This window comes from Globicephala melas, chromosome 8, assembly GCF_963455315.2.
Source record: "Globicephala melas chromosome 8, mGloMel1.2, whole genome shotgun sequence".
Taxonomy (NCBI): domain Eukaryota; kingdom Metazoa; phylum Chordata; class Mammalia; order Artiodactyla; family Delphinidae; genus Globicephala; species Globicephala melas.
Genome location: NC_083321.1, coordinates 92697514 through 92725204, shown reverse-complemented (window position 1 = coordinate 92725204; position 27691 = coordinate 92697514). Strand labels below are relative to the sequence as shown.

At 39.2% G+C, this 27691-nt stretch overlaps 1 protein-coding gene across 10 annotated transcripts in view; it reads left to right on the top strand.

The window, feature by feature from the left end:
- Positions 1–27691, top strand: part of SIK3 (SIK family kinase 3) — a 294304-nt gene that overhangs the window by 63625 nt on the left and 202988 nt on the right. The gene's annotated exons all lie outside the window — the stretch shown is intronic.

The window sequence follows — 27691 nt, the reverse complement described above, 5'->3', positions numbered from 1 at the left end:
TTTGAGTCATCTGCATACTGTTTTCCATAGTGGCTGCACCAATTTACATTCCCATCAACAGTGCACGAAGGTTCCCTTTTCTCCACATCCTCGCCAACACTTGTTATTCGTGTCTTTTTGACCTGCCATTGTGACAGGTGTGAAGTGATATCTCACTGTGGTTTTGATTTTCATTTCCCTGATGATAAGTGATGTTGAGCATCTTTTCATGTACCTGTTGGCCATCTGTATATCTTCTTTGGAAAAATGTCTATTCAGATCCTCTGCCCATTTTATAATTGGGTTGTTTGTTTTCTTTATGTTGAGTTGTATGAGTTCTATGTATATTTTGGATATTAACTAAATATTAATTGGGTGTATCATTTGCAGATATCGTCTCCCAGTTCAGTAGGTGGCCTTTTCATTTTGTTGATGGTTTCCTTCTCTATGCAAAAGCTTTTTAGTTTGATGTAGTTTCATTTATTTATTTATTTTTGCTTCCTTGCCTGAAGAGACATATTCCAAAAATATTACTAAGATCAACGTCAAAGAATGTACTGCCGATGTTTTCTTTGCTATTTGGTTTTTTGTTTTTGAATTGGAGTACAGTTGATTTACAATGTTGTGTTAGTTTCAGGTGTATAACAAAGTGATTCAGTAGTATATATGTATATCTTCTTTTCCATTATAGGTTATTACAAGGTATTGAATATAGTTCCCTGTGCTATACAGGTCTTTGTTGTTTATTTTATATATAGTGGTTTTGCTACTCATTTTTTATTTTGATAATATATCTCCACGTTCTATCACATCAATACATTTTGCTCTAGTCTCAAGCTTTTTAATACTGCAGAGTATTCCATTTTATGGATATACTATAATTTATTTAAGTAGTGCCCTATTGATAGGTTGAGGGTTGTTTCCGGCTTTTATTTTTTTATTTCAAATTATATGTCACTTAACAGTTTCTGCACATTTATATTTGTATGCTTGTACTGGTTTTCTATTTGCTTTTGCACTGTTTATTATTCAAAAGACTTATAAATCTCAGATTTAATTTAATTTTTAAAAATACAGATGTTTTGGGGACTTCCCTGGTGGTCCAGTGGTTAAGACTCCATGCTCCCAATGCAGGGGGCCCGGGTTCAATCCCTGGTCAGGGAACTAGATCCCACATGCCGCAACTAAAAGATTCCCTCATGCCACAACTAAAGATCCCGCATGCCGCAATGAAGATCTTCTGCAGCCAAATAAATAAATAAATAGATAAATTAAAAAAAAAAAAAGGGCTTCTTTGGTGGTGCAGTGGTTAAGAATCCGCCTGCCAATACAGGGGACATGGGTTCGATCCCTGGTCCAGGAAGATCCCACATGCCACAGAACAACTAAGCCCATGTGCCACAACTACTGAGCCTGTGCTCTAGAGCCTGCGAGCCACAACTAAAAAAAAAAAAAAAAAAACAAGTGTTTTATTAGGTCCAACCTAGAGTAAACCTCCCGAAAGTTTTGTGTTCTTTTCCATTATGATATATACAATGTTAGAAACTAAGTTCTTCATTTTCTCAGTAATTTAATAGAATAATTCACTAGAGGTGGAATGCCTGAGTCAAAGTATGAGTGCTTAAAATTTTATAAATGTTGCTAAATTGCCCTCCAAGAAAGGCCAAGCTAATTCACTCAATGAGAGTGTATGACAGTGCTCCTCTGCTCTCTTTAAACATTGGCAACCAACTGTCTTTTTAGGGAGTCAGTCTGACAGGTGAGAAAATGTCATCTTAGTTTGTAGTTATTTATTAGTGAATTTGACTATCATTTAATTTGTCTATTGGCTATTCGTGTTTTTCCTTGGAATTATCTGTGTCCTGTCTATTTTTCTTTTGGGCTTTTTGGCTTTTTCTCATTAATGTGCATAGCTTTTTGAATATTAGGGAAATTAGTTACCTATTAAAATATTATAGATATGTTTCTGTGTTTGTCTCGACAGTGTATGTGTATTTTTTTTACTATAAAATGTAAACATTTTCATGTAGTCAGATTTTTTTTTGTTTTTTACTTTAAGGTTTCTCAGTTTTCTTCCTCATCCTAATCTTATAAAAATATTTACCCATGTTTTCTTCAAGTATTTTTATGGTTTTGTTTTTAAAATTAGATCTTTGTTTCATATGGAATGCATTTTGGTTTAAACCAGGTGAGAAGGGAATCAGTTGTGAAATTTATTGGAGCTGCAGGTTTACATTCATTTTTGTGGTTATTAATGGCTCTTCTTCCCCTTGACTGGAAGCTCCTTGAGGGCAACGGATTGTACAGTTTTTCCCATGTTGTTATTTTCGGTATCTAGCACAGTGCTTGCAGGTAATAGGCCCTCCATTTATTGAGTGAATGAATCTATCTTTTTCCCCAGATGTCTAGTTTGTTGTCTGTCCCAAAACAATATTATTAAATAATCCATCTTTTCCCTCTTGATTTAAAAAGCTACTTTGGGGCTTCCCTGGTGGCGCAGTGGTTGAGAGTCCACCTGCCGATGCAGGGGACACGGGTTTGTGCCCCGGTCTGGGAAGATCCCACATGGTGCGGAGCAGCTAGGCCCGTGAGCCATGGCCGCTGAGCCTGCACGTACGGAGCCTGTGCTCCGCAACGGGAGAGGCCACAACAGTGAGAGGCCCGCATATCCCACACACAAAAAATAAATAAAAAATAAAAAAGTAAAAAGCTACTTTGTCTACAAAATCTCCAGATACTTGGGTACATTTCTGAACTCTTTTAATCCATTGATTGTGCTGTCTTTACTTGCTTCGATACTGTACAGCTTTAATTATTATAGCTTTGTAGTACTTAAAGTATATTTGGAAGGTCAGCCTCAAACATTCTTAAATATAATACCAGTTTGGGAAGCACTGTAATCTCCTTTAGTAAAACTCCTTGCTCTCCCTTAGAAAACATTCATTTAACTTATGAAACATTTAATGCATTCTGAGAGCCTGCAAAGTAGAAATGATCTGGGAGTGTTACTTGTTGAAGAGCTTTTCTAGGATATGACATACGTCGTTCTGGCTTGACATCCTAAGTGTATTTTTTTTTTTTTTTTGCGGTACGCGGGCCTTTCACTGTTGTGGCCTCTCCCATTGCAGAGCACAGGCTCTGGACGCGCAGGCTCAGCGGCCATGGCTCACGGGCCCAGCCGCTCCGCAGCATGTGGGATCTTCGCGGACCGGGGCACGAACCCGTGTCCCCTGCGTCGGCAGGCGGACTCTCAACCACTGCGCCACCAGGGAAGCCCCTAAGTGTCCTTTTTTTAAAAAAAAACTCTCATTTTATAATCTTGGGTATCTCTAGAAAACATAACATTTTCCTCACAATCTTTTAATGCAGAATACAGAGAGAGAGGATAGGTGGCAGAAAAGGCATCAAGAAATTGCACTGGCACCCAGCTGAAGTCAAAGCCCATAGTGAAACAGATACTACTTAAAAGTGCTATACAGAATTCAGTTTAGTGACCTTGAGTTTTCACCTGTGCTTGACTTGTTTCCCTCCTGTGGCGTGCAGTAAATCGATTCGGATATGACTTGGGCAAAGCCCAGGTAACATTGCTAAATAATCACTTTTTCTTGAGCCTTCTTTTCTCTGTTAAACATTAGAAATTCTTACAGTCTGAAATTAGCATTCTCTTGGGATTTTCTGTCATGTCTGTCTCATGCAGGAACCAACTTTAGGGTCTTGTGAGTATTAAAGAAGTTTAAAGCAGAGAAACTTGATGTTTGGGGAACAGAGCTAATGGAACAGGGCATACCTATTGTGATAAGATCCTTGCTTTCTTTTCAGTTGGAACAGTATTCTAGGGTGTTTCAATGAAACTCTTAATTCTAAGTAACTGCTAATTTACAAGTATATTTTCAGATGAGTACCCATTTTGTCAAAAAAACCCCAATGGTTTTGTCATACTCTCTCAGACTTTTTCTTAATAAGCCTAACCATGGACTTTAGTAGAATTAAAATAGAAAAATACTCAAAAAGGTTTGTTTACGGTCCCTAGTCTCCATCATGGAATTAAGTATCACTGAAAAACAACCCTGGAATAAAGTGTTTTTGTGTGGCAGGACCAGTTGACTTAACGTGATTCTTTCTTTTGCGAGTTTTCTGTTGGTGGAAAGTGGGCTTACTTTTTCTTTTAGTTGTATTCCTCATTTTTCTCAATGCTAGTCTTAACAGAGATTTTTAGGCAGTTAACTGTCCCAGCACACCAATAAGCAACCTTGTTAATAGATGTTATCTCATGTTGATCAGTTACTCCTGAGATATAACTGTGCTTGCAAAACACCTGTCTGTATTTGAGCTTTGCTAGGTGGCTGGCTTTTGTGTTTGACTGAAGATTTGCTCCGGAGAAAGCAAATAGCTGTTGGAAAAAGAGAGAAGGGAAAAGGAGTCAGCACATTTCTATATGCTTTCACTGAAGAGATTTCCTAATTAGAAAGCTTTTGGAGGCTTGACCTGTCTGCGCTAAAGTAACCCAGCATTTCGTTATGTATTGCATTGAGGTTTTGGAGTGCTGTGCCAGAAAAGTGAAAACCAAGGTTGAATGTGAAAGGAATTCAGAGGATGGAGCTCATAATCAACAGAGTGCTGCTTCATAGGCTAGGTCCAAAAATACCCTGTTTGTCATAGGACAGCAAGAATGGAGGTAGCACTTGCTGCTGTTTTGAGCAGTGTTTTAGCTCCTATGATATCATTCCAGCATGACTAAAGTCATGTTTAAGGCAATGTTGTTTACAATTTAGGTTTGGGAGGATGTTGCCTTCATACATTTTATTTATCGCCCTGAAAGAGTTATTTTGCAAGGTTTGGAAGGACTGTTTTTCTGCCAGATTAGAGGAAATTAACATAATCTACTCTTCTCTGAGTAGGGGGTGGTCTGCAGTAGAGTCATCTAACCAAAGAGACTAAAATTACTGATTTGCTTGGATCCTGTGGTGAACCTTGAGTAATTAAGAGGAAGAACTCAGTCTTTGGTTCAGAAAAGTTAGCATTGGAATGATCCTTGACCAGGCTTGAAGGTGGAAAATGTTACGGTTCAGAGGGCCTTTCTAAGACTTGCAGTAGATCCCTTAAGACAATAAGTTTTAAGAGTTTATAAATAGCGTTGAGTGTGGAAATGCATAGCACATGGATACATAATTAGCAAGTCAGGAAGTCTGACTAGAAGGAATAAATTAACTCTGGTCACTTGATGGAATGAGATCATGGAAGGGAACATAGTTTGTTTTAGGTGGTGGTAATTTTGATGTTGAGGCTGGCCCAGGAAATGAATTGTCAGTTATGCTGTCATCCTCATTAATGGTCCATATTATTTCTCAGGTATATAGTTGTATGAAGAGATGATTTTCCTACCCCCTCTAGGGGCTAGGGTTTCAAAAATTTTAAAGCTACAAAAGAGTGAAATACAGAGAAAAGTTTTCTGTCTGCACATACCCCATGGCGATCCAGATCTCCTTCCTATATAGTCAGTATTATCAGTGTCATATATCCTGTGATATTTTTTATGTGTTTATAAGTAAATGTGTGTATCTATTTACTGTACCCCCTCTTTTAAAACAAATTGTAGTAAATTATACTCACTGATCTGCATCTTTTTTCACTATTATATCTTAAGGATTATTACATGTAGCTATATAAGGAGCTTTCTAATTTAAAAATATGCTATACAGTATTCCCATGAAAAGATGTATCATATATTTTTTTAGTTAGTCCCCTAGTAGATGACTATTTGAGTTATTTCTGATCCTTTGCTAATATAAATAATGCTAGAGGAGTTAAAAAATGTTAGGGTTTGGGCTTCCCTGGTGGCGCAGTGGTTGAGAGTCCGCCTGCTGATGCAGGGGACACGGGTTCGTGCCCCGGTCCGCGAAGATCCCACATGCCGCGGAGCAGCTGGGCCCGTGAGCCATGGCCGCTGAGCCTGTGCTCCGCAACGGGAGAGGCCCCAACAGTGAGAGGCCCGCGTACCGCAAAAAAAAAAAAAAAAGTTAGGGTTTTATATTCAAAAGTAAATGTTGGAAAGCTACAGTAATCAAGACAGTGGCACAAAAACAGAAATATAGATCAATGGAACAGGATAGAAAGCCCAGAGATAAACCCACGCACTTATGGTCACCTTATCTTTGATAAAGGAGGCAAGAGTATACAGTGGAGAAAAGACAGCCTCTTCAATAAGTGGTGCTGGGAAAACTGAACAGCTACATGTAAAAGAATGAAATTAGAACACTTCCTAACACCATACACAAATATAAACTCAAAATGGATTAAAGACCTAAATGTAAGGCCACACACTATAAAAACTCTTATTAGAGGAAAACATAGGCAGAACACTCTGACATAAATTACAGCAAGATCCTATTTGACCCACCTCCTAGAGAAATGGAAATAAAAACAAAAATAAACACATGGGACCTAATGAGACTTAAAAGCTTTTGCACAGCAAAGGAAACCATAAAAAAAGATGAAGGCAACCCTCAGAATGGGAGGAAATATTTGCAAACAAAGCAACTGACAAAGGATTAATCTCTAAAATATACAAGCAGCTCATGCAGCTCGATATCAAAAAAATGAACAACCCAATCCAAAAATGGGCAGAGACCTAAATAGACATTTCTCCAAAGAAGGTATACAGATTGCTAACAAACACGTGAAAAGATGCTCAACATCACTAATCATTAGAGAAATGCAAATCAAAACTATAAGGAGGTAATACCTCACACCGGTCAGAATGGCCATCAAAAAAATCTACAAACAATAAATGCTGGAGAGGGTGTGGAGAAAAGGGAACCCTCTTGCACTGTTGGTGGGAATGTAAATTGATACAGCCACTATGGAGAACAGTATGGAGGTTCCTTAAAAAACTAAAAGTAGGGCTTCCCTGGTGGTGCAGTGGTTGAGAGTCTGCCTGCCGATGCAGGGGACACGGGTTCGTGCCCCAGTCCGGGAAGATCCCACGTGCTGCGGAGTGGCTGGGCCCGTGAGCCATGGCCGCTGAGCCTGCGTGTCCGGAGCCTGTGCTCCACAACGGGAGAGGCTGCAACAGTGAGAGGCCCGCGTACCGCCAAAAAAAAACTAAAAGTAGAACTACCATACGACCCAGCAATCCCACTACTGGGCATATACCCTGAGAAAACCATAATTCAAAATCATGTACCACAATGTTCATTGCAGCACTATTTACAGTAGCCAGGACATGGAAGCAACCTAAGTGTCCATCAACAGATGAATGGTTAAAGAAGATGTGGCACATATATACAATGAAGTATTACTCAGCCAGAAAAATAAACGAAATTGAGTTATTTGTAGTGAGGTGGATGGACCTAGGGTCTCTCATACAGAGTGAAGTAAGTCAGAAAGAGATAAACAAATACCGTGTGCTAACATATATATGGAATCTAAAAATAAATGGTTCTGAAGAACCTAGGGGCAGGACAGGAATAAGGACGCAGACTAGAGAATGGACTTAAGGACACCAGGAGGGGGAAGGGTAAGCTGGGACGAAGTGAGAGAGTAACGTTGACATGTATACACTACCAAATGTAAAATAGATAGCTAGTGGGAAGCAGCTGCATAGCACAGGGAGTAGCACAGGGAGATCAGCGTGCTTTGTGACCACCTAGAGGGGTGGGGTAGGGAGGGTGGGAGGGAGGTGCAAGAGGGAGGGGGTATGGGTATATACATATGCATATAGCTGATTCGCTTTGTTATACAGTAGAAACTAACACAACATAGTAAAGCAATTAGACTCCAATAAAGATTTTTTTTTAAAAAAAAAAGTAAATGTTGGGACTTCCTTGGTGGTCCAGTGGTAAAGAATCCGCTTTCTAATGCAATCCAATTCGATCCCCATGCACCACAACTACTGAGCTTGTGCGCCTCAATGAGAGAGCCTGCGTGCCACAAATAGAGAGAGAAGACCCATACGCCACAACTAGAGAGAAGCCCACGCGCTGCAGCGAAAAATCCCTCATGCCTCAGTGAAGATCCCGTGCGCCACAGCTAAGACCTGATCCAGTCAAAAAATAAAAATAAAAAAAGTAAATATTAAGTCACAACAGAAACTTGTTATAGTTATAATAATATCTTGGATCTCTATAACATATTCACAGAGGTCTTATTTGAGCCTTACTGCGATCTTGTGAGGTAAGCACAGCATTTTACAAAGAAGAATAAATTTGACTAACAGAGGTCGAGGTAGAAGAACCAAGGTCTTTTAACTCTGATTTGAGTATCTTTCCACTTTTCCCAAACTAGAAATACTGTTGTGGGGATGTGGGGAAGTGCTGGTGGGAGAATAAGATGAAATAAACCTGAGTGAGGCAAGCTTGTGAGAGAGAGAGATGTACCTGTCATTCTAGAAATCAGGATCTCGCTTACCAGGGGAGAGAAGAGCTGGCAATCAGCCTGTGACAGAGACAAAAAGGTTTTTAGGCATTGGCAGAACATGATGGGTTGGCTGCCTTCTTGGAGTATAGTAGTAGGGCAAACCAAAACATGGTCGTTCTTGAGAAACTGGATACTTTCAGAGTTTCCTAGAATAGACTGGGGGCAAAACTGGGCATTCAGAATTTGTTAAGGGAGTGCATGTAGCCTAAGGCCATGAAACAAATAGGCAATAGAGAAAACATAGGATTTTCTAGAGGCTCCAGAGACAGGGAGGAGATGATAGCATGGCAAGGAGATGGCTGTAATGTCAGAGTCACTTTTGGCCCCAAGACTGATTAGTGGGAGGGAGCCTTTTTCCTCTAGACAGCAGATGAGATTATACAAGGGTAGGTAAGTCACCTCACAACTGGACTAGAGAGAGTGAGGCTGATAAAGGCTTTCATTATATAGTTAATAGTATTTGGAAACCTGAGTATAGGCCTGGTCACCAGCCTTCCATCATAATTACCATATGCTAAGTGCCTACTATGTTCTGGTTACTTCATATAATTTCATGCTTAATCTCTCAACAGCTTTGCAAAGAAACTGTTGTTATACCTAGTTTCCATAGAGGAAACTGAGATTCAGTTTGGTAACTTGTTCAAGGTCACAAATCTTTTAAGTGGTAGAGCTGAGATTTTATAAGTAGGTCAGTATGACTCCAGGGCTCTTGTTATTTCCATCTTACCAGCTGTTAGGCACCCATATTGAACAGTGAAATTGTAAATAACCAGAATTCTATCACTGTCATTATAACAGTGTTAATCTATAAGCAGACAGCTTGCCTTTTTCTCATGATTTGGGCTGGAAGAGTAGAAGGAATGCTGAGGAAAATGACTGGAGATGCTAACAGCTGGCCACACTCACTCTGAACATGCATATAATTTAAATGAAAGTAATACACTTACCATGCATATGTAGCTTTATGATGAATTCTCCAAGGTCCCCTTCCCTCATTAGATTGACGTTCCTAAAGTCCTTCTATATAGAGATTATATAGCTGCCACTGAAGACTGTAGCTGGTGGTAGCCAGGACCTGGAACATTTCTTGGGGGCAAATGTCTGGGGAATTCATATTCACTGAGTATATGCCATAATCATGAATACTCCTCCCATTGTGTAGCCTGAGGAGGTAAGAATTTCCTTGACTTCACAAATTTTGGCTTATAGGCTGAAGACCCTACTAGATTTTACCACCCTCAATTCTTTAGCATTATCCTGCAAAATATTGGAGAGTACTATTGGATAATACTTTTGATGTACTTCCAAGGACCACTGTAGGGGATGTTAATATGGGAGGTTGACATTATGGTGAAATAACCGCTTGGAAGCTGTGATTCAGTATTAGTCACTGGCTTTTATGTTAGATTGCACTCAGCCGTCTCTTGCTTTAATTGTGGTGAGTCTCAGGCATTTGATTAAACCACCACCAAAGAGACTGACCTTAGTGATAACCCAGTCACATTTCCAGATAGTAAAAATTCAGGAAAAGAATTACTCATCTTAGGGCTTCCCTGGTGGCGCAGTGGTTGAGAGTCCGCCTGCCGATGCAGGGGACACGGGTTCGTGCCCCGGTCCGGGAAGATCCCACATACTGCGGAGCGGCTGGGCCCGTGAGCCATGGCCACTGAGCCTGCGCGTCTGGAGCCTGTGCTCCGCAACGGGAGAGGCCACAACAGTGAGAGGCCCGTATACCTCAAAAAACAAAAACAAAAACAAAGAATTACTCATCTTTACCAGCAAATGGTATTAGTTCACCTCTGGGGAAATGTTAGCACAGTTTCTAGGTTATGCCCGATAATATTACAAAGATGAATGACCATTTTAGGAAAAATGGCCATTTATACTTTTTGTTAGTGTTCCTGAAAAGTGGAAACATAACTGTGCTTTCTGGACATATTCATTTTAGTACTTAATATGGAAGCAGTTTTATATCTTTTTGGCTGACTTTTAAAACTATGGATAGGCTGGGTTCATTTTACCTATTTTACCTAATTTCTCACCATTCAGTGTTTCCTTACTGCCTCATGAAATTGCCATGTTTAATCTTTCATTTAAAAAAAAAAAAACTCTTTCAACTATACTCCAGTAAAAAATAATTTTAAAAAACCCTCTTATCTGGAATGCCTATTCTTTTCCCCCCCCCCTTCTTTCTTTTCTTTTTTTCCCTCTACCTTTCGTCCTTCTATTTGTCCTTCTATTTATCCACAAATATTTGAGGGTCGCCTGTGTTCTAGGCTCTGTGCCAGGCATTAGGATGGAGTGGTGAAAGAGGCATGGTCTCCACCCTCATGTGCTTACAGTGTGTCCTAGTGTTACTGATTCCTACTATGTCCTGCCTTCAAGGTTCAGCTCTTCTGACTGTCACATAATTCTCTTTGACTTCTTTAGCCTTTGCTGACCCCTTCCATGAGCTCCACTGCTTTAAATGTGCTTTGCACAATTTAGTGCTTATTGATATACCTTAGTCTAATTTTACCAGAGTGTGGGTTCCTTAAAGACAGAGACTGCCATGTTGTTTTTTGTCCTTCACAATGCTGAGTCCAAGCAAGTGGGTAATAAAAGGGTTTTGATTCATCCTGCCCTGCTGAATGTCCAAGTTACTAGCTCTTAGGGTTTAGAAGTAGTTGTGAAGATTATGCTTTCTTTTTCTCTTCTCTTCTAGTTGTTTTCCTAACATTTGCTATCTGCTTCTATTAATATGTGTTCACAATGAATGAAAATAACCCCACTGATTCACTGTCTGCATTTATATTATTTTCTAATGAAGGGTTTTTTTTTTTTTTGAGCTGATTATTAGGGTTTGTTTTTGAGCTGATTATTACATAGCTTCTTACCTGGTTCCCTTTGTGACTAATGAGGGATGAATTTCATGGCTAAGGAAGAGAGCCAACCCAATGTTGATCTCTCAGCGTTGTACCTGTAATCTTTTGGGCTTAAATGCCTTACCTACTGTGCCTTAGTTCATGAATTGTTAAGAGTAACTCACTTAAAATGGGAAGCTGACAATGTAAGAACTTAAAATTGAGCTCCTCAGAGAGATTCATAGAAATGGAAAGATAATCGTTTAATGGGGCTTCATTATTTATATTTATATGATGTTAGAGTTCAAAACTCTTTGGAGTAGTAAATGAAATGGACAGCTTAACTGTGAAGGAAGGAGGCTGTGTCATTGGATTAAATGTTTTTCTGAATGTAGTAAGAGCTCTGAGGTAATGGTAGACTTCAGTATCAGGACTGAGAATAGATGTTTTCTTGATTAAGAAGGAGAGTAGTAGGTACTGGGAAAAGGAAATGCTCTTCTGCCTACACCTAAAAATTAAGAGAGGTAGGATATGGAATTGAAGGAGTGGAAGGCCATGGAGCAGGAGAAAAGAAACCGTTTTTCCTCCTGAAGTAATCTGAGATCCTGACTTGAACAAACCAATTGATAAAAAAATTATTATATGAGAATGAGGATATTTGAACATTGACTAGATATTTGATGTTAAGGAATTATTATTATCTTTTTAGATAGAGTAATAATATTGTGGTCATATTCAAAAGAAAAAATACTTAGCTTTTAGAAATACATACTGACATAATGTAGATGACATAATATGGTATCTGGGATCTGCTGGGGAGAGGAAGAAGTGGTCAGGAGTACAGGTACAAATGGCTCTGTGTTTATAATTGTCATAGATGGCTGATGGGTACGGGAGGTGCACTATACAGTTTCTTTCTACTTTTGTGTATATTTGAAAGTTCCCATAATAATAAAAACTAAAAAAAAAAGAAAAAAGCAAAACACTGAAACCCACAGAAAAACAAAAAGCCCAACAACTTAGGTATAGAATTGTCAAACCTACACTTCTGCCTTCTTCCAACTTCACTCCAGGTGGGGCAAGTAAAACCATAGATTCTTGCTGATGTTGCCAAAATGGAATGTGGTTTAGATTTCCATCCCCTCAAGTTGGTAATCTGTCTGTAATACAGCATCATCGAGAAAGCAACAAGCTCTGCTTTCTGTCTTCCCAACAGTGTGGTACATTACAACAGGGTAGAAGTCATACTATGCATCTCTAAGGCTCTTCCTTTCTGTAGGTGAAGAAATAAGATTTAAAAGGCAATACATAATTAGAGAACAGGAAACTATGGTTTAAAATTAAATGCCATGTTTTATAGTGCTGAGTAAGCACTAGAAATTAAGAAAAAGGAAAGAACATTTTTGGTTACGGATAAGCAGTTTTTGTTTTGTTTCTTTACCATTAAAAAAAAATTGCATTATAGTCAATTTACAATATCATGTTAGTTTCCGGTGTACAGCACAGTGATTCAGTTATACATATATATGTATGCATATATATTCTTTTTCAGATTCTCTTCCCTTATAGGTTATTACAGAATATTGAGTATAGTTCCCTGTGCTACAGCAGGTCCTTGTTGGTTATCTATTTTATATATACTAGTGTGTATATGTTAATTCCAACCTCCTAATTTATCCTTCCCCCCAGGGATAAGCAGGTTTTATTAGGCCAGTGGACTTTGGGGTCACCTTTAAACAAAGTATAGGAGTTGGATTGCTGACAGAAGTATGGGGACAGCATGTCCAGGGAGGGAAAATACTACGTTTGGGAGAAGTAGATGAATTTGGATTGATACAAGATGTTTTAGATAGATGGGATTGGGTCAGTTCATAAAGGACATGAATTTTTAGCTGAGGCATTTGGGCTTGCCTTTATAGGCTATAGGGAGACATTTTGGGTTGGAGAGTCAGTTTTGACTCTTAAGATACCCAGTTATTAATTTGATTTGATGATAATGTAGTATATTCTTAGTTGCATGCTTTTGCATGGAGAATATAACTTTCCTGTATAACTTAAACTTTTTCACATAAATTATTTCTACAGTGTCTCAAAAGGGCTATTCAGGGACCATAATTAATATTTCTGTTTCAAAAAGGGGAGGGACACTGAGGTGCTCAGAGTTAATGCCCTTAATAAAGTGTGAGTCAGTGGCAGATCTGGGTTCAGATCAGATATCTTGGGTACTGAGCTCCTTCTACTCCCTTTGCTTAATTAAAGGTAATTGTTTTCTGTGTAACTGGTATTCTTTTCTATTTGAGATGTGTAGTACATATAGGTAATGTTGACTTTAAGCATTTTCTGCCTTTTCTCACCCCACCTTCTTCTTGGGAATATATATTTTTCTTTGCCCTTAAATTTTTTTTTAATTAATTATTTTTATTTTTGGCTGTGTTGGGTCTTCGTGGCTGCGCGCAGGCTTTCTCTAGTTGTGGCGAGCAGGGGCTACTCTTCGTTGTGGTGCGCAGGCTTCTCATTGCAGTGGCTTCTCTTGTTGTGGAGCACGGGCTCTAGGCACGCGGGCTTCAGTAGTTGTGGCGCACGGGCTTAGTTGCTCCATGGCATGTGGGATCTTCCCAGATCAGGGATCGAACCCGTGTCCCCTGCATTGGCAGGCGGATTCTCAACCGCCATGCCACCAGGGAAGTCCTGTAAGTTTTTTTTTCTTTCTTTCTTTTTTTGGCCGTGCCCTGTGGAATGCAGGATCCTAGTTCCCCAACCAGCTATCAAACCCGTGCCCCCTGCAGTGGAAGTGTGGAGTCCCAACCACTGGACCGCCAGGGAATTGCCAACTCTTAATTTTTTTTTTTTAAGTTTATTTTTTTTTTTGATGTGGACCATTTTTAAAGTCTTTATTGAATTTGTTACAGCATTGCTTCTGTTTTATGTTTTTTGGCTTTTTGGCCGCAAGGCATGTGGGATCTTGGCTCCCTGACCAGGGATTGAACCCGCATCCCCTGCATTGGAAGGCGAAGTCCCAACCACTGGACTGCCAGGGAAGTCCCTCCCAGCCCTTAATTTTTTTTTTTTTTTTTTTTGCAGTACACGAGCCTCTCAGTGTTGTGGCGTCTCCTGTTGCGGAGCACAGGCTCCGGACACGCAGGCTCAGCGGCCATGGCTCATGGGCCTAGCCACTCCATGGCATGTGGGATCTTCCCGGACTAGGGCATGAACCCGTGTCCCCTGCATTGGCAGGCGGACTCTCAACCACTGCGCCACCAGGGAAGCCCCCAGCCCTTAATTTTTAAAAGTGGTTCTAGCCAGGATTTTTTAGCAGATCAGGACCCATCACTTTGTTTATCCTCTGTCCTGTCTGTTTGTTTGGTGGTAGTTGTTTCGTTGCCATTGATAAATCTGCCCAGTGTAATGTTATGCCCCTACCTTATGCTTCTGATTGCTACCACTATGTATCTTGCTTTTAATATTCTTAATCAACTTGATTGATGTATAATTTACGTTCAGTAAAATTGAACCATTTTAGATACACGTTTTGCATTTTGACAGATATACTCACTCAAATAATGGTCACATAATCAAGATATAAGAACTTTTCTGTTATCCCCAGAAGTTCCTTTACTGCCCTTTGCATTCATTCCCACCCCTCTTTACCCCCAGAAATTCACTGATTTGCTGTCCATAGGTTAGCTTTGCCTTTTCTGGAATTTCATGTAAACAGCCTTATCCAGGATGTACTCTTCTTTCATCAGCATCCTGTGTTTAGGATCATTCATTGTTGTTGCCTGTATCAGTAGTTTGTTAGTTTTTTTTGCTGAGTGGTATATGGGAGTACTGTTACATTGTAAGGATATAACAGGATTTGTTTATCCATTCGTCAGTTGAACACTTGAATTGTTTCCAGTTTTCGGCTATAGTGAATAAAGCTGCTATGAACTTGTGAAACTTTTGGTAGACTTATGTTTTAATTTCTCTTGGGTAAATACCTTGGAGTGGAATGGCTGGATCCTTTGGTTAGTAGGTGTGTGTTGAACTTTTTAACAAACTGCCAGATTGTCTTCCAAAGTGGCTGTACTGTCTTACGTTCTGTCTAACAGTGTGTGAGAGTTCCTGTTGCTCTTTATCCTCACCAACACTAGTGTGATAAAAGTTTAGCCATTACCATTCTAATCAGTGTGTAGTGCTATCTTGTGGTTTTAATTTACATTTTCCTGATAACTAATGATACTGACATCTTTTCATGTACTTATTTGCTAGCTGTTTATCTTCTTTGGTGAAGTACTCGTTCAGATCTTTTGCCTATTTTAAAAAATTGGGTTGTTTGTTTTCTTAATGTAGAGTTTCAAGAATTCTTTATTATTCTGGAAACAAGTCCTTTATCAGATAAATGCTTTGCAAAGATTTTCTTCGTTTCTTTGATTTATCTTTTCATCCTCTTAACAGTGTCTTTTATTTATTATTTTATTTAAAAAAATTTATTGGAGTATAATTGATTTACAATGTTGTGTTAGTTTCAGGTGTACAGCAAACTGAATCAGTTATACATATATCAGCAGTGTCTTGCAGGAGCAAGAGTTTTTATTTTGAATTTCGGTTTATCCATTTTTCTCTTATGAATTGTGCTTTTGGTATCATATCTAAGAAATCCTTGCTGTTAACCCATAACACAAGCACATGCAAACTGTCTTCCAGCTACTTCTCAGGTACTTGGGGCAATGGCAATGTGTTGTTTACTAATCATCAGATTTTAATAATATTTGAAAGATAAGTAATTTGTGTGGATAATACCCGTCCATATCTAACATGGTTTATAGAAAAATCATGTTTTCTGTTGAAGACCAGACTCCTTCCTTGGTGTAAAGATGTCAGGAATCTTAGATTAATAGAAGTTTAAAAAAATCAATCAATCAGTCAGGGGATAAACTTTATTAAAATCAATTTATGAAGATTTAAGAAAAAATTGAAGATACTGAAGAAAGGTGCTAGATTTGTGTGAAAATAGCCATTTATAGTTATAACAGATACATCAATTTTGTTAAACTCCTTTACATAGAATAGTTTATCTTATAGCATACTTAAATTTCCATGCTCTCAAATGAAATATAGTGTAAGGTTTAAAATTTGTTTTCATGAATTATTTTCAAAAGTTTATGGGTTGTCTGATATGCTGCACGAAAAATGGAAAATTCATTTCCTTCATTAATGAGATGTATTATTTAGTGTGATTATTTTTATTTTACTGTTTTAAGTAGCTGTTAAAGTTAAAAATTTAGTCTTCATTTTCTCCTTTCAGTTTTTAAAGTAATAAAGTAGTTTGGGGTTTATCAGAGCAGGGCAAGAAGTCAAGCCACATTCCATTTTATATGCGTTAGAGATGCATATATATGGAATCTAAAAAAAAAAAACGGTACTGATGAACCTAGTGGCAGGGCAGGAATAAAGACGCAGATGTAGAGAACGGACTTGAGGACATGGGGCGGGGAAGGGAAGCTGGGACGATGTGAGAGAGTAGCACTGACATATATACACTACCAAATGTAAAATGAATGGTTAGTGCTGCTGCATAGCACAGGGAGATCAGCTCGGTGCTTTGTGACCACCTAGAGGGGTGGGATAGGGAGGGTGGGAGGGAGGCTGAAGAGGGAGGGGATATGGGGATATATGTATACGTATAGCTGATTCACTTTGTTGTACAGCAGAAACTAACACAACATTGTAAAGCAATTATACTCCAATAAAGATGTGAAAAAAAAAAAGAATCGTTAGAGACAAATTATTTTCTATGGGATCTATTCCTGATTTCTCTCTAGCACAAGATTTTTAGCAATTAAAAGTCAAATGCAGTTAAGATCTACTACTTAACTTTACTATTTTGAGTGTTTCAAGAGAACTCAATTTGTAGGCCGTTTAGTTACTAATTACCCTGCCTTTTCTGCAGAAAGAGCTTAAGTTGAAGTTCTGTTTTAAGGTGCATTTTCCAAAAGGAGTTGTCGTAGGTGTAAGAGTAGACCAGTCAAGATCTGGGTAGCAGCCAATAATTGTAAGTACACAGTCTGATAAGATAACATGCCAAATTGTATTGTTCATCCTAATTTGTGGCAGTGTTTATCAGTAGAAAAGAAATGTGAATGATGGTTAAACACTAAACTACCACTGAAGGTCAAATGCCTGGTAGATGAATTGGGGGAAGGGTAAACCAGTCTCTATTATCCAGTTTTGAGAGTCAGTAATCTCAAAAAATAAAGAAAAAGGAGTTAAGAAAGGGAGGCAATAAATAGTAGGGCTGTTTTCATTTAAAATGTCTTTAGGAGATAATTACAAAGACGTAGGGTTATGTAACTTCTGGTGTTTGTCTGATGATAATGAAGTATGTTATAAATTGGATAAAACAAGCACTCTGCGTTGTTTAAAATTTTTTCCTTGGCAGTTACTGACAAATTACACTTGAGAGCAAGCTTAGGAGCTTGTTCAGGACAGAAGCAAGTCCAACATTAAAAATACTGAGGGATTTTGACCTTAGTTTTGGGTCTTTTTTCTCTCGACCAGTGTATGAATTTTAATGCTGTATTCTTCCAGGCACATTTTTTCCTAGATCTTTCTGATAATATGCTCATTGGTGTATGATAAAGTTATCAGTGTACCTGAAGAGGGTTTTTTTGTTTTGTTTTTCCTGGAGTAGAGTGTGCCATTTCTAACATTACTGACAAGGTTTGTCTTTCTCTTTTAAGTGAGGAGTCTTAAGAAACTTCACTGAGAACTTAAGAGCTTAAGACTTGGGTATGCTCTCCTCTTGATAATCTTTTTACTCACATCTTTATTGGTAAGTCAGGCCAGAGGGATTGTTTACCTTTTGAACAAGGGAAACTAGGCCCTGCAGTTTGTTTTGGTTGCAGATATCCTGGCAGCTGAATTTAGATTGAGCAGGGGGTCCTGCCTTGCTTAGTGGTTCTGACTCTGGCCGCTCTAGAAACCAAGATACTGTGCCTGTGACATAAATGGTGAAAGGTAATGAATCTTTGCTTTGCTTTGTGGAAGATTTCCAACCTCACTAATTTAAGGTTTCATCGTGGTTATGGTCACATCTTCTGAGACATGGATGCTGATTATTTTAGCTTAAACTTGTTTGAGCGACAGTGTTAGGGAAAGGGGAGGGTGCTGAATTCCAACAACTGGTAGTTTTATTTATTTATTAAATTCAGGTCTAATGATGCGAAGAATAGGCAAATCTACATGTAATACATTTTGTTAAGTATAAGTAGTCATATAATCCATGAGAGCAGCTAAAAATTTCTAAGTGCATTATAGGAAACTAGTGAAGCTAATTTCTGTTTCATCCAGAGCAAAAGAATGTAATATTCTAATTTCAGCAAAAGACAACTTTTTAAAACAAACAGACTTGAACCACTTCATGTGTTTTTCAGTATGTAAGATTTTTTTCATCTTGTCTCATGTTTTACTTCTTAGTCATTTACTTCCAGTAGTTTTCAAATTGGTTGAGGGAATGAACGTGGTAGCTGAGTTCCCTCTATACAAGATTTTCCTGCTGTGTGTGTGAACCACTTTTTCTGGAAGAACCCTTCCATTGGCAGTCTTCTCAAGGGCATGTACTTTTTCCACACTTAGCGATTTGGGGGCTGAAGCCTGTGTTTAGTCAGAGGTGACAAATGGCTCAAAAAACTTTTTTTTCCAGTTTAGTGAGAAATGATTCAGAATTGAAACTGAAGTGGATATGGAGTACTTGCAGTTACCCTTAAACAGTTGCTGTCTGTTACTGTTAGGCATATTTTGGACATGTGGGTTCCATATCAATATTTTGTGTTATGTTGCTAAATTTCTTGTCTGGTTTAGACACTTCACTTTTGAAGTTAGGTTGGAACCGGCTTTGAACAGAGGGCCACTTGAAATTGAATACAGTGGCCCATTTGGTGAGGACAAAAAGTTGGCATATTTTTAGTTAAGAATTCTTAGGAAAATTTTGATAATGTGAAGATATATTTTCCAAATGTCATACGATTTTGAGGTTAAGCAGTTGTTGGGAAGACCAGGAAGCTTGTGATTCCTACTGAAAATATTAGCCTTTTACACTAAAACTATCAGTATTTTTTCTTTTATAATTAAACAAAGGTAAGTTAAAAAAAAAAAAGCATGTACATTGTAAAAAGTTCAATCTATGTAGAAATTTTTTTTTTTAGATAAATGTTTTTATTTTTGGGTGCGTTGGGTCTTCGTTGCTGCACATGGGCTTTCTCTAGTTGTGGTGAGTGGGGGCTACTCTTCGTTGCGGTGCATGGGCTTCTCATTGCTGTGGCTTCTGTTGTTGTGGAGCACGGACTCTAGGCACACGGGCTTTAGTAGTTGTGGCTCGCGGGCTCTAGAGAACAGGCTCAGTAGTTGTGGTGCACGGGCTTAGTTGCTCCGCGGCATGTGGAATCTTCCCGGACCAGGGCTCGAACCTGTGTCCCCTGCGTTGGCAGGCAGATTCTTAACCACTGAGCCACTAGGGAAGCCCCTATGTAGAAATTTATAAAGAAAAAGACAGTCCCACATTCCCACATTTTGCTCTCTAGAGGTAACTTCTATTAACAGTTTGGTATATGTTCTTCCATACCTTTTCCTGTGTACATACAAACACTTGTAGGTAAATTTTGGGGCGTTTATTTTATTTTGTTGTACTGTAGCTTTCGTAACTCCCTTTGCATATGAAACCTACTTTATTCCCCCACCCCTATTTTTTTCTGTTAGCTTTTGAAAGACTGTTGTTTGTTTTCTTATTCATATATAGGACCTTTAAAAAATCATATTATGGTTATTAATCCTTTGTTACATATGGTGTATTTTCTCTCCGCATATCATTTATCTTAAGTTTTAACTTTTGTGGTATTTTTTGTCATATAAAAGTGTTTTTAAAAACTGTAGTTCTAGTATGACTTCAGGGTTTTATGGTATGCTTAGGAATGTAGATACCTACGTGAGCATTTAAAATATCCTGTATTTTCTTCTGGTGTTTTGTAAATTTATTTTTAATATTTAGGTTTTTCAATATAGTGTGAGATAAGGATCTAACTTAAACTACTAGGACAACTGGCTATCAATATTTTTTATCATTTACTACCTACATGTTTGAAATGGTCTTGTTAACATATACTCTTTTTTTTTTTTTGCGGTACGCGGGCCTCTCACTGCTGTGGCCTCTCCCGTTGCGGAGCACAGGCTCCGGACACGCAGGCTCAGCGGCCATGGCTCACGGGCCCAGCCGCTCCACGGCATGTGGGATCTTCCTGGACCGGGGCACGAACCCGCATCCGCTGCATAGGCAGGCGGACTCTCAACCACTGCGCCACCAGGGAAGCCCCTAACATATACTCTTAATAAAGGGTACTGTGTACCTGTACTACATGTTTTAATTACTGTCACATTAGCATATATTTCAAAATTCATTAATTATTACAGTTGATTCACTGTTTTTTAGACTGTCATAATCATCAGCAAATGATAATTTGGATTCTTCTAGTATTTATGCTCCTTTTCTAGTGACACTGTTGAAGAATAGTTGTGATGCTAGTAGTACCACCTGACGCAGCACTTCTCAACCTTATATGCACAGAAATTACCTGGAGGATCTTATTAAGAAGCAGATTCAGTAAATCTGGGCATGCCTGAGAGTCTGCATTTCTGACAAGCCCTCAGGTAATATTGATTTATAAGCTTATAGACCTCATTTTGAGTAACAGGGAGCTAATATTTATTGAACACTTAATTTATTCTGGTCACTATTCTAAGTGCTGTACATGTATGGACTCTTCTTAACTCCGTGATGATGAGCATTCCCAATTTACCAGTGAAGAAACTGAGACTTATTGCCCCAAGTGACACAGCCAGTAAGTGGAAGAGCCAGATCCAGATCAAGCAGTTTGCACCCTGAACCTCTTGGATATATTTCTTCACCAGTAGCAGACATTATTTTCTCTCGTGTGACTCACATGGTAAATGCCCTTAGTGTAGTTTTAGTTTTTAATTAATAGACTTTATTTTTTGGAACAGTTTTAGGTTTACAGAAAAATTGAGCAGAATGTAGAGAATTTCCATCTACCTCCTTACCTTCCCTCTCCCCTAATATTAGCATCTTGCACTAGTGTGGTACATTTGTTATAACTAATGAGCGAATATTGATACATTATTTTAAACTAAAGTCCATAGTTTACATTAGGGTCCACATTTTATCTTGTACATTCTATGGATTTGGACCTATGTCTAATGTCATGTATCTACGATTATGGTATCACACAGAATACTTTCACTGCCCTAAAACTACCCCATGCTCTACTTATTCATTCCTCCCTCCCCCACCCCCGCTCCCTGGCAAACACTGGCCTTTTTACTGACTCCATAATTTTGCCTTTTCCACATTTCTGGAATCATATATAGTTGGAATCATAGAGTATATAGCATGTTCAAGTTGGCTTCTTTCACTTAGCAGTATGCATTTAAGGTTCTTCCATGTGTTTTTGAGGCTCGGTAGCTGATTTCATCTTATCCCTGAATAATATTTCATTGTCTGGATGTACCACAGTTTATTTATCTATTCACTGAGGACATCTCGTCTGCTTCCAAGTTTGGGCAATTATGAATAAAACTGCTGTAAACATCCACATACAGATTTTTGTGTGGACTTAAGTTTTCAGCTCACTTGGGTAAATACCATGGAGCATGACTGCTAGATTATATGGTAAGAGTATGTTTAGATTTGTAAGAAACTGCCAAACTGTCTTCCAAAGCGGCTGCACCATCTTGCATTCCCACCAGCAGTGAAAGAGAGTTCCTGTTTCACATTTTTGCCAGTGTTTGGTATTGTCAGTGTTTTGGATTTTGGCTGTTCTAATAGGTGTGTAGTGATATCTCATTTTTTAATTTTCGATTCACTAATGACATATGAAGCTGTGCATCTTTTCCTATGCATGTTTGCTCTCTGTGTATCTTCTTTGGTGAGGTTCAGCTCTTTTGCCCATTACAATTTTTTTTTCTTACTATTGAGTTTTTAAGAGTTCTTAGTATCATTATTTTGGATGCCAGTCCTTCGTCAGATATATGTTTTGCAAAGATTTCCTCCCAGTTTTTGGCTTGTCTATGCCTTTAGTTTTTACCATTACCATGAGGCTTGCTCTCCAGTTGTGACAAATAATCCAGAAAGTTTCTTTCTCTGTTTGTCTAAGAGCTTTAGTCAGGAATGCCTACTATAGCAGGGAGGTCTTTGAAAATTATTTGGCTAAATGAATAGGTGAAGCTTTGTTTTTTAGCAAGGCATCCCTGTTGTATTCCAGATACTTTAAAACACATTCCTCATGGTATTATATTTAAGAATGTAACTGAAAATTTAATTCTAATCCTTGTAATAGTTTATTCTTACTCCCTCCATGATCTCATGTGCCTTTAATGTCCATTTTGCTTACTTGTCCAATATCCTAATCTCATTCTGGCTTGATCTTTGTTGCAGCTATCTGTCCCTCCACTTGTCTGTAGCAGTCTGTTCCTGTGGCCAGTCAGAACTTCCACCTCTGAAATCATAAATTTGGAAATTTGGCTCTCTGAACGCAGTTTCCTGCCTTCTCAGTTTGCCATTTACTGAACGTATTCTCTGATTTCACTGAGGCCTCCAGCCCGTTAAATCTTCTGTCTCCAAATTTGTGACATTCTTCCTGGCATCGGTTTATCCCATATGGACACCATAGCTGGTCACTTGCGATGAGTCATAAGTGTCCTCAGTTCTCCTGCACCTTTGTTCTTCTCTCCCACATGTCATGCAGATCTCCAGCTGTGGATGAACAATACTGCCCATTTTCCGTGTTCCTGCTGTAGGGCTTCAAGAAATGATTGAATCGTATTAATTTGTTCTGTTACTAATTCATGAGTTCCCCCCTCATCTATGCTTGTTATTCTCTAGTAGTCTTCTTACTTGTCTGTAGTTGATTTCATTTCTCCTTCACCAGAATGACTGTTCTTTCTAAATCTTTACCCATTTTTGTTGAGCTCAGGTTCACCTCCCTCTATCACAGAAGCTTCCACATGCTCCATTTAAGAAAACCCAGCACATCTATTATTTCTGTATAACACCTTTTGTTATTCAGATAAAGATAAACTGGCAAGTTTAACAGCCTTTTTTTAGTTTTCCAGCCATCTCTCTTCTCTCAGAGCCCCCACTCTACAGGCTTTTTTCAGATCCTTAACACGCCAAGCTCATTCTTAGCATAGGGTTCTCTTTCTTCTGCCAGACGGGTTTTCTCTTTTGGTGTTTAATTCAGACTCCTCTTTGGGACTTATATGTCACTTGCTTGGAAAAGCTTTTGCTGACCTTCCATTGACCTGAAGATAGACCATATTCTCCCTGAAATAGTTAATGGTCATGAGAGTAACAACAATAACGGTAAACATTTGAGTGTTTGTGTGTCAGGCACCACTCTAAGCACTTATACTTGTGGACTTTTTTAGTTTTTGCAGCAACCCGAGGGGATAGATAGATGGGTAAATAAATAGGGCCTAGAATTGTCCCCATTTTGTAGAAGGGGAAACTGAAGTGAAGAGGGCGAAGTCACTTTTCCAAAGTCACAGAGCCATTTGGTAGGAGAGTTGGGATTTGAACCCTGGCAGTCAGGCCCCAGAGCCCCTGTTCTAAACTGCTGTGCTGCACTGTACCGGTAGTTATAACTGTGTCATTTCTGTTAATGTCCACCTTCCTTGGTAGGTGCTGAGTTCCTTGAGTGCAGAGATCGCACCTGTCTGGTTAATTTTTGATTCTCCAGTGCCTAGAACAGAGCCCGGCAGTGAGTAGGCTGTGACAGAATGAGTCATAGCTGCCATTCTGCTTAATTGAGTAAATAGAGGCTTTCAGTGTGACTGTCCTCAGTTTCCTTCCCCTTTGCTTCCAAATGTTAAATACCTTTGATCAAAAGAATAGGTGCCCTATTTATTTCAAAAGTTAATCCCTCTACCTGTTTACCTGTGATATCCTAAAAGCAATATATGCACTTTGTAAGAACACTTAGTGTAAATGTACACAAAGGAAGTGTCCTTCATTTTCTTTCTTCCTTAACCTTTACCATTTTGCAGAGTTATCAACTACTAGCAGTCAAATGTATGCCTTCTTCTGTACATGTACAAACTGTATGCACTCTTAAAATACACAAAAGGGAGTGTATGTAATATGCATACTATTCTAAGTTTGTTTTTTATATTAAAAGTTAACGTTTTATATTGAACTATAGCTTTGCGAGAGGTCACTATTTAGGGAAACCAGGTGAAGAGTATATGGGATATCTATTTTTTTAAAAAATAAATTTATTTGTCTATTTTTGGCTGCACTGGGTCTTCCTTGCTGTGCACGGGCTTTCTCTCTAGTTGCTGCGAGCGGGGACTACTCTTCATTGCGGTGCGTGGGCTTCACATTTTGCAGTGACTTCTCTTTGTTGCGGAGCACGGGCTCTAGGTACATGGGCTTCAGTAGTTGTAGCACGCAGGCTCAGTAGTTGTGGCTCGCGGGCTCTAGAGCCCAGGCTTAGTAGTTGCGGCGCATGGGGGTAGTTGCTCAGTGGCATGTGGGATCTTCCTGGACCAGGGCTTGAACCTCTCTCCCCTGTATTGGCAGGCAGATTCTTAACCACTGTGCCACCAGGGAAGTCCCTCTGTATTCTTTCTTTCTTTTTTTTTTTTGGCTGCGCTGTGTGGCTTGTGGGATCTTAGTTCCCCGACCAAGGACTGAACGCGGGCCCACGACAGTGAAAGCGCCGAGTCCTAACCACTGGACAGCCAGGGAATTCCCTGTATTATTTCTTACAATACATGTGACTCTACAATTATCTCAGAATAAAAGTTTAACTAAAAAATTATAAGAATCTTTCCATGTCAGCATATTTATCTCTTCTAAATGGCTAGATAAGATTCCATTGTATGCATTATTTCATTTCTCCTTTCCCCTAATTGATGCACTTTTAAGTTATTTCCATTTTTTCATTTTCCCAACACTACTGAAGGGGGAACATCTTTGCATTCATAGCTTTATACTTGCTTGGATATAAATGCACAGACAAGTTTTAGAAGAGGAGAAAGGATCAAAAGGTGTGCACATTTGAAAATTTGATAAAAGTTGACAGGCTCTCTTCCAAACTAGTTTATACTTTGACCAATGTTTGGGATAGAGCCTGTGCTCTGTGCATTCACCTTCACTGTCTTCATTCTATTTCTCCGTTTCTTCTTTGGGACTTTTAAAAACTAGACCTTGGGCTTCCCTGGTGGTGCAGTGGTTGAGAGTCTGCCTGCCGATGCAGGGGACACGGGTTCGTGCCCTGGTCCGGGAAGATCCCACATGCTGCGGAGTGGCTAGGCCCGTGAGCCATGGCCACTGAGCCTGTGTGTCCGGAGCCTCTGCTCCGCAACGGGAGAGGCCACAACAGTGACAGGCCCGCGTACCGCAAAAAACAAACAAACAAAAAAAACCCCTAGACCTTTTCCATTCCATACCTCCTCTGTTGGCTCTCTTCTGTCTGCCGATCCTTTAACAGATCCTCCACATCAATAGGGCTTTTCTTCAGCAGCCACATACTTTTTTTGTATTTACTTATCCTTACATAAGACCCTATTAGGTAGCTCCCGCTATTCTCTCCATCTTATAGGTAAGGAAAGCAAGACGCAGAGAAGTTAAGTGACTTGCTCAAGGTCACCCAGATAGTGAGGAGCTGGATGTTAGTCCAGTCAGTCTGGCTGTAAAGTATGTGCTTTTAACCACCATGCTCTAAAAAGGGGCTGGGAAACTACTGCTCAGATTTGTCCTGCAGTCTGTTTTTTGTATATCCGAGCTAAAAATGCTTTTTACATCTTTAAAGGTTGTTTAAAAAAAAACAAAGGAAAAGATGGGACACAGTGTGTAGTTCACTGACCCTGCTAGTACCTCTTTATTTTTTATGTTATTTCTTTTTACCACCTAACTTCTGTTTCTTCACCTCTCTTTCTCTCCTACACCTGTGGTAATGTTTAGTCTATCCCAGCAGTTTCAGTTAAACTGACCTGAGGAGGGTTTTCAGTGCCTCACTGATAAACCTAGTTACCTAATTTAAACTCTTGTTCTATGTGAGCTCTTTATATCATTTGACACTAATAATTACCCTGTTCTTTTTAAAAACTTCCTTTCCTTTAGTTTTCAAAACAGAAGTGCCTTCCTATTTCTCTCTTCCCTTCACTGATGCACTACTACTTCTTAAGCCCCTTTTGACTCTTTTTCTCTCCCTGCTTTTTAAGTGTTTATATTCTTCCGGATTCAGTCCTTTAGCTCTTCCTCCCAGCTCATGTTCAGGTCCTCTTTCCCTTCTCGTCCCTCCTCCAGATCAGAAAGACCCACGTTTGAATCTGATTCCATTATTTTCTGTCTGAGAGATCTGAACAATTTACTTCATTTCTCTGTTTCTTTCTCTGTATGAAGGAGAATAGTGATACCTACCTCAGGGTCATGTGGATTAGATGAAATAATGTATGTAAAACATTTAAACCGTACCTCATTTACAGCAAGTGCTTCATAAATACTAGTAGTAGGAATAGTAATAATAGTAAGGTTGTGTTGTTACTGTAACTCTGTCTCTAAGACTCCCAGCTTTCCTGAGGTCCATACAAAGATACTCAGCTGCCTACTAAAGACTCACACTTGGATACCTCCCTAGGTACCTTAAACTGTCTATCTGAGGTGTTTCTCTGGCTTCAGTGCTTAGTGACTATGGCTAAATGACTCATTTTCTTTAAGCCTCAAATTCTCCATTTTTGAAAGGGTGATAATAATAGAACTTACTTTATTATTATTTATTATTATTCTTCCCAAAATTCAATCTTCCTTTTGCCCTGTTCTGCCTGGAACAGGAGCCTGAGAAATACCTTCTTCGGTCTGCCTTCTCTTCCTTACCTCCACCTGCAGTTAGTCACCAAGTACTGTTGATTCTACTTCAGAAGCATCTGCTTGCATTCGTTCCACTCCTTATCACTTCTTCGCAGAATTATTGTTACCAACAATATAATAATTATTGGTAATTATTATTACCTCCTAGCTGGTCTCCCGGCCTCCAGGCTACCTCCCACCTTTCATGGATTTATGTTTACTGAAGGCAGATCTCCTCATGTCACTCAGTGGTAAAGGCCTCAGATGCGTCCCTCTTACCTGCCATGTGAACCTGCAAGGCCCACGACCCACAGTCTTCTTTTATAGCCTCATCTCTTGTTCCTGGAACTGTTGGGTCCTACCCTGTCTATAGCTTAGACTGCTGACGCTTCAGCGACTGCACCACACACTCAGGCCTTTGTCCCTCCCCTGTTATTGCTACTTCTTTTTTCTTTTTGCTTAGGGTGCTGCCCCCTCAACCACTCCCTGTGAATAAGCACCCAAAGCTCCACCCCAAACTCCTCATCTGTCTGGTGAATTTCTGGTCATCCTT